Raw genomic sequence first — 6580 nt, forward strand, 5'->3', positions numbered from 1 at the left:
TTCCAAAGAAGGAGTCTCCACCACACTCCGGGGCAGAGAGTTCCACTGCTGAATGGCCCTCATAGTCAGGAAGTTCTTCCTCGTGTTCAGATGGAATCTCCTTTCTTGTAGTTTGAAGCCATTGTTCCGCGTCCTAGTCTCCAAGGAAGCAGAAAACAAGCTTGCTCCCTCCTCCCTGTGGCTTCCTCTCACATATTTATACATGGCTATCATATCTCCTCTCAGCCTTCTCTTCTTCAGGCTAAACATGCCCAGCTCCTTAAGCCGCTCCTCATAGGGCTTGTTCTCCATACCCTTGATCATTTTAGTCGCCCTCCTCTGGACACATTCCAGCTTGTCAATATCTCTCTTGAATTGTGGTGTCCAGAATTGGACACAATATTCCAGGTGTGGTCTAACCAAGGTGGAATAGAGGTCTAGGATCTAGGGAAGTATTACTTCCCTAGATCCAGACACTATGCTCCTCTTGATGCAGGCCAAAATCCCATTGGCTTTTTTTGCCGTCACATCACATTGTTGGCTCATGTTTAACTTCCTGTCCACGAGGACTCCAAGATCTTTTTCACACGTACTGCTCTCAAGCCAGGCATTGTCCCCCATTTTGTATCTTTGCATTTCGTTTTTCCTGCCAAAGTGGAGTATCTTGCATTTGTCACTGTTGAACTTCATTTTGTTAGTTTTGGCCATTCATCTCTCTAATCTGTCAAGATCGTTTTGAATCCTGCTCCTGTCCTCTGGAGTATTGGCTCTTCCTCCCAATTTGGTGTCATCTGCAAACTTGATGATCCTGCCTTCTAGCCCTTCATCTAAGTCATTAAAGAATGTAAAGAATTTCCTTTGGAACAGGATGTGCAACCTTTGCCCAGTGGGAAGCCAGGGGGCCCAAGGAGAAGTTATTAGAGGTTTTCCACCACAAATGATCTTTAGATGGCTTGTGAAGTATAACAAAGTAAACAAAGATTATTAATGAATAATCAAACAGAAACTTCTCTGGTCTTCAATAAAGCTAAACAAATGCTTCGAAGCTTTATGCAACTGGTAGCTTCCTAATCTTGCCCACGAAGGACAGGCAACTGTCTTCAATAACTTCTTCTTTACTTTAAATGGAAAATCCCCTTTTTAACTTCTCCCAGGCTGACTGTAATCTAACCCTTACTGATGTGGGCTCCGCTACCGGGTCGAACTGCATCTCGAAGCACCGAGTGGACCTACCAGTAAAGGCTTAGATATTCTCCAGCTGGAGTTCTTTGGTCTTTAGGGCTGTTTCCCTGGAAATCTTTGGAGAATCTTAAGACCATTCTCCCCCGGAAAGTCTTAACGGTTGAAGCTTTTGTACAGGGGAAGTTTGCACACATCCTGTGCATTAGCTTTCCTTGCTGAGACTAACTAAAAAATGGCTCCCTTCCCTTCCCAATTGCCCTGAGCAAGGGGCGGAACCAAAACTTAATGATGATGGACAGGTGACTTGCCCTATGACTGCAACCGAAGGAAGCCACCTATCTGCAGAGTCCCTGAAACCTAGGACTGCAAACAAACATTTAATACAAAGCAAATAAATTTGGAGCTCCTGGTACGGCCGTACCAGCACAGTTGGAGCTAATCAATTGTCCACCCTGATTAGCATTTGATGGCCTGACAGTTTTTAGGTGTGGCTTGTTACTGCCTGGAAAAATCCTTTGTTGAGAGGTGATTAGGTTTTCCTGATTGTTTCTTGCCTGGAGTTCCCCCGTGTTTGAGTTTTGGTTTTTTATTTACTGTTACGAGGGTTGAATGAAAAGTAATGCCACCTTCTCTCCTCAACAGCTGGCAATACTGGTATGCAGCAGGTACTGGCTTGTTCAGTAGACTCTCCTCTATTTATTTATTTATTTATTTATTTAAAACACTTATATTCCGCCCTTCTCACCCCGAAGGGGACTCAGAGCGGAGCACAACATATACATGCAAACATTCAATGCCTGGGTATAATACATAAACATTTAAAACATCTATCTAAATATTAAAATACACCATTTAAAATAACACAATTTAAAACCGTGCTAGTCATCCACATCAAATCCAATTGGCCCTGTCATCTTTCCCATTGTCGCTTCATTGCCCTGTCCCGAAAGCTTGGTCCGACAGCCAAGTTTTTACCATCCTTCTAAAGGACAGGAGGGAGGGGGCCAACCTGAACTCATAAGGAAGGGAGTTCCATAGCCGGGGAGCAATCACCGAGAAGGCCCTGTCTCTCGTCCCCACCAATCGCGCCTTTGACAATGGCCGAAAGCGGGGCCTCCCCGGAGGATCTTAATCTTCACAATGGTACATAGAAGAAGATGCATTTGGACAGATAATTTGGGCCGGGGCCATTTAGGTCTTTATAGGCCAAAGCCAGCACTTTGAATTGTGCCCGGTAGCAAACTGGCAGCCAGTGGAGCTGGCATAACATGGGAGTTGTATGCTCCCTGTATGCCACCCCAGTTATTAACCTGACTGCCTCTCGTTGGACTATTTGAAGCTTCCGAGCAGTCTTCAAAGGCAACCCCACGTAGAGTGCATTGCAGTAGTCTATTCTAGATGTAACGAGAGCGTGGACCACTGTGGCCAAGTCTGACTTCCCAAGGTACGGGCGCAGCTGGCGCACAAGTTTTAATTGTGCGAACGCTCCCCTGGCCACCGCTGCAACCTGGGATTCCAGGCTCAGTGATGAGTCCAGAAGAACTCCCAAGCTGCTCTACAGTTCCATTTTGGCGGAAAGCCTTAGCATTGAACGGTTGTGTTGTTAAAGTGCAAAGTATGGAACCCTGCGCAGACGGTCGGTCAATGCGACTTAAGCAACATGCAGTCATTGAATTCTTGACAGCAGAAAGTGTCACCCCAAAGGAGATTTGTCACTTGCCTCACTAGCAAAAGAAGCTCTGAAGATGCCAGTAGCCACAGATGCAGGCGAAACATCAGGAGAGAATGCTACTTGAACATGGGCATACAGCCCGAAAAACTCACAGCAACCCTATCATGGTTTGTCCAGAGGAGGTTTCCCTTTGATTTCCTTTGAGGATGAGAGAGTATGGCTTTCATAAGTTTCATCCAGTGAATTTCCATGATTGAGCAGGGATTTGAACTCTGAGGGTCTCCAGTGCTCAAACCATGGACTTTGCTGAAACCTATTTTGAAAGTAATATTTTCTAACAATGGTAGATATTGACCATGCCATACTTAGTGACATCACTAGCGAACTTAACCTGCAAAATCACCAGGGTTTGCCCTCTATGACATTGTTTTGGCTCGGAAATCTCTGTACCTGGAAGAGTTCTGTCCTGGCAACCTTCCTGAAAGTGGGGCAGAAGTATCCATACTTACTCAAACTGCCTTTTACCTGATTAGGCTGGTATGCATACTATGCTCCTAAGAAGCAATCTGTGCCAAGAAATCAGTAATCTCCTATTTATATCTCTGGTTCTCAACCATTTGTTCATGTACCAGCAGTAGGACATAAAAATAGTCTAGTTGGAACACGAGGGCTTAGTCATAGCAGCAAGAACGATTCCCAATAGTCTCACCTCAGTTAAAATCACAGAATTGGAATGGACCGTCTACTAGCCCAACCAGGCAAAAAATACACAACAAACGCAATGAGTGTTGCCCATCCAAGCTCTGTTGGAAGATCTCCAAAGAAGGAGAGTTCCCCATCTTCTGGAGCATCTATTCCATTGTTGAACAGCTATTACAGGCAAGATCTTCTGCAATGTAAGAATTGCAATCCATTTATTCATTAGGTTCTTGTGGGTTTTTTCGGGCTATAGAGCCATGTTCTAGAGGCATTTCTCCTGACGTTTCGCCTGCATCTATGGCAAGCATCCTCAGAGGTTGAGAAGGTCCTTTTCAACCTCTGAGGATGCTTGCCATAGATGCAGGCGAAACGTCAGGAGAAATGCCTCTAGAACATGGCTCTATAGCCCGAAAAAACCCACAAGAACCTAGTGATTCCAGCCATGAAAGCCTTCAACAATACATTTATTCATGTTTGCAAGCCATATCGCTGTGTCTTTTATATGGCATCCCTTCAGATATATAAGCAAAAGTCACCTCTCGCTTTCCAGACTTTTAAAAAATTTTGGTCACCCTTTTTTAGAAATAAATATTTCTGTTTAATAATATCCGTGGTGTTGCTTTCCCATGGTGTTGGGAAGCTTTTCTTACGGTACTTACTTACTTACTTAGGCAATCCTTCGTTGGCTAAGTAGGATAGTCTTCCAAGATCAGTGTTCTGGTGGGTCCGTACGTGACTGTGGAGCCCTATTCTTGATCTGCATCTTCTCCCGCAGTGAGGGCATTGGTTTCCAGGTGGAAGGAGGTCTCGGTCGGGGTTGGCATGTTTCTTTCTTTCACCCTCCATTCGTGGCTCTTTAAATTCTACAGCACTGCTGGTCACAACTGACCTCCAGCTGGAGCGCTCAAGGGCCAGGGCTTCCCAGTTCTCAGTGTCTATGCCAGAGTTTTTAAGGTTGGCTTTGAGCCCATCTTTAAATCTCTTTTCTTGTCCACCAACATTCTGTTTTCCGTTTTTGAGTTCAGAGTAGAACAACTGCTTTGGGAAACGGTGGTCGGGCATCCGGACAACGTGGCCGGTCCAGCAGAATTGATGGCGGAGGACCATCGCTTCAATGCTGGTGGTCTTTGCTTCTTCCAGCACGCTGACATTTATCCACCTGTCTTCCCAAGAGATTTGCAGGATTTTCCAGAGGCAGTGCTGATGGAATCTTTCCAGGAGTTGCATGTGACGTCTGTAGACAGTTCACATCTCGCAGGCATATAGCAGGGTTGGGAGGACAATGGATTTATAAACAAGCACATCCTACGGATGTCCCGGTCCTCAAACACTCTCTGCTTCATTCGGAAAAATGCTGCACTCGCAGAGCTCAGGCGGTGTTGTATTTCAGTGTCAATGTTGACTTTGGTGGAGAGGTGGCTGCCAAGGTAGTGGAAATGGTCAACATTTTCTAATGTTACACCATTAAGCTGTATCTCTGGCATTGGAAAGGGGTTTGGTGGCGGGGTCTCTCATGTCAGCCGTAAAGACAAAAAAGCCTCACTGTCAACACATGAAGTTCTTCAAGCAATTGAAGGCAGGCAAGAAACAAAAGTAAAAGGGGATAGAACTGGAATCAGAATCCTGAACCCAACTGATCAACAACTTGTGGTTAGAGATCAAAGGAACTACTGAGATAGAGAAACAGAAGACGAAAATGAAAAGAAATATCAAGAGGCCTCTCCACAAGAGCTAAGGAATCAAAGGGAATTTTAAACCAAGAGTGGGGGTACTCTCTGACCAGCAAAGAAACCCCACATGTTCAAGAAGGAATTAAATCCAATAGAAACAACCCACTAAAGAACTATGTATCAGAGATGAAAGCATGACCTATTCATCTATTATTATCATTATTGACGCAAAAGCTCAGTATGTCACAGCAAGCGAGATCTATATGCTGGATTTCATATCACAAAATCACAAGTTGAACACTTCTCAAGCATCTAAGATTGTGTGATGTATTTGACTTGTGGTTTTGCTATATTATTATTATTATTATTATTATTATTATTATTTATACCCCACTTTATCTCTCCCAAAGTAGACTTAAAAAAGGAACCTTTTGAAGATGAGCTCATGATTTTAAAATGTGAAGTGAAAGTTGCCGTTAAATGGAGCTGACATATTGTTTGTAAGCACAGTGTTGCACTCTAGCCTTGAGACACCTATTCACCCAGCACCACACCAGAATCCAGTATTAACTACAAAAGTTTATTAAGAAAAACATGTACAAAGGGAAAAGAGGCATTTCCCAAAAGTGCAGTAGAGCAGAAAATACAAAATATCAGCAATCCAAAAATGGCAAAGTACATGAAGTCAAGAGAGCCAAAATCCACAGCAGTTCTTCAAACATAAATACATGAAACAGGGACTTTTTCCAAGACAAACCCTTCAAGGAAAAAAGGCAAAAACAGGAAACTTGAATCATGAACTTGAGAGCTGAGACAGGAATACCATCCTTATGGTAATGTTGAGTCCTCTGAGAGGCGTAAAGCAAACACCACTTGTCCTAATTCCAACAGACCTCACACCTCTGAGGATGCTTGCCATAGATGCAGGCGAAACATCAGGAGAAATGCCTCTAGAACATGGCTCTATAGCCCGAAAAAACCCACAAGAACCTAGTAAACACCACTTAATTTAAGCCCAACCAAGAAACCATGAGATCGTGCCAAATACACCTGAGCTTCAAGGACTTCTCACGGATTCTCTCAGAACATCTAATTAGTCTATCTTTCACTCTCTCCATTCTCAAACGTAATCTGGCTTCTCAGGAAAACTCCCCACCAGCCGAAGATCATTTTACAAGGGAACTGAAATCTTCACTTTCTGTTGCCTGGGAACAAGTACAGGAATCCCAAACAATGACCTTCTCATCCTGCAATTTCCTGTGATCACTAGTAGACTCTTCACTTTGAAATACATCAATTTCCTCATCCTCTGATAAATCCTCTGCTGCTTGCTGAGGCACAACACACAGATTCACAGTTAAATCTGACTTAAGTTATA

Source organism: Anolis sagrei, chromosome 1, assembly GCF_037176765.1.
Source record: "Anolis sagrei isolate rAnoSag1 chromosome 1, rAnoSag1.mat, whole genome shotgun sequence".
In the NCBI taxonomy this organism is placed as follows: Eukaryota; Metazoa; Chordata; class Lepidosauria; order Squamata; family Dactyloidae; genus Anolis; species Anolis sagrei.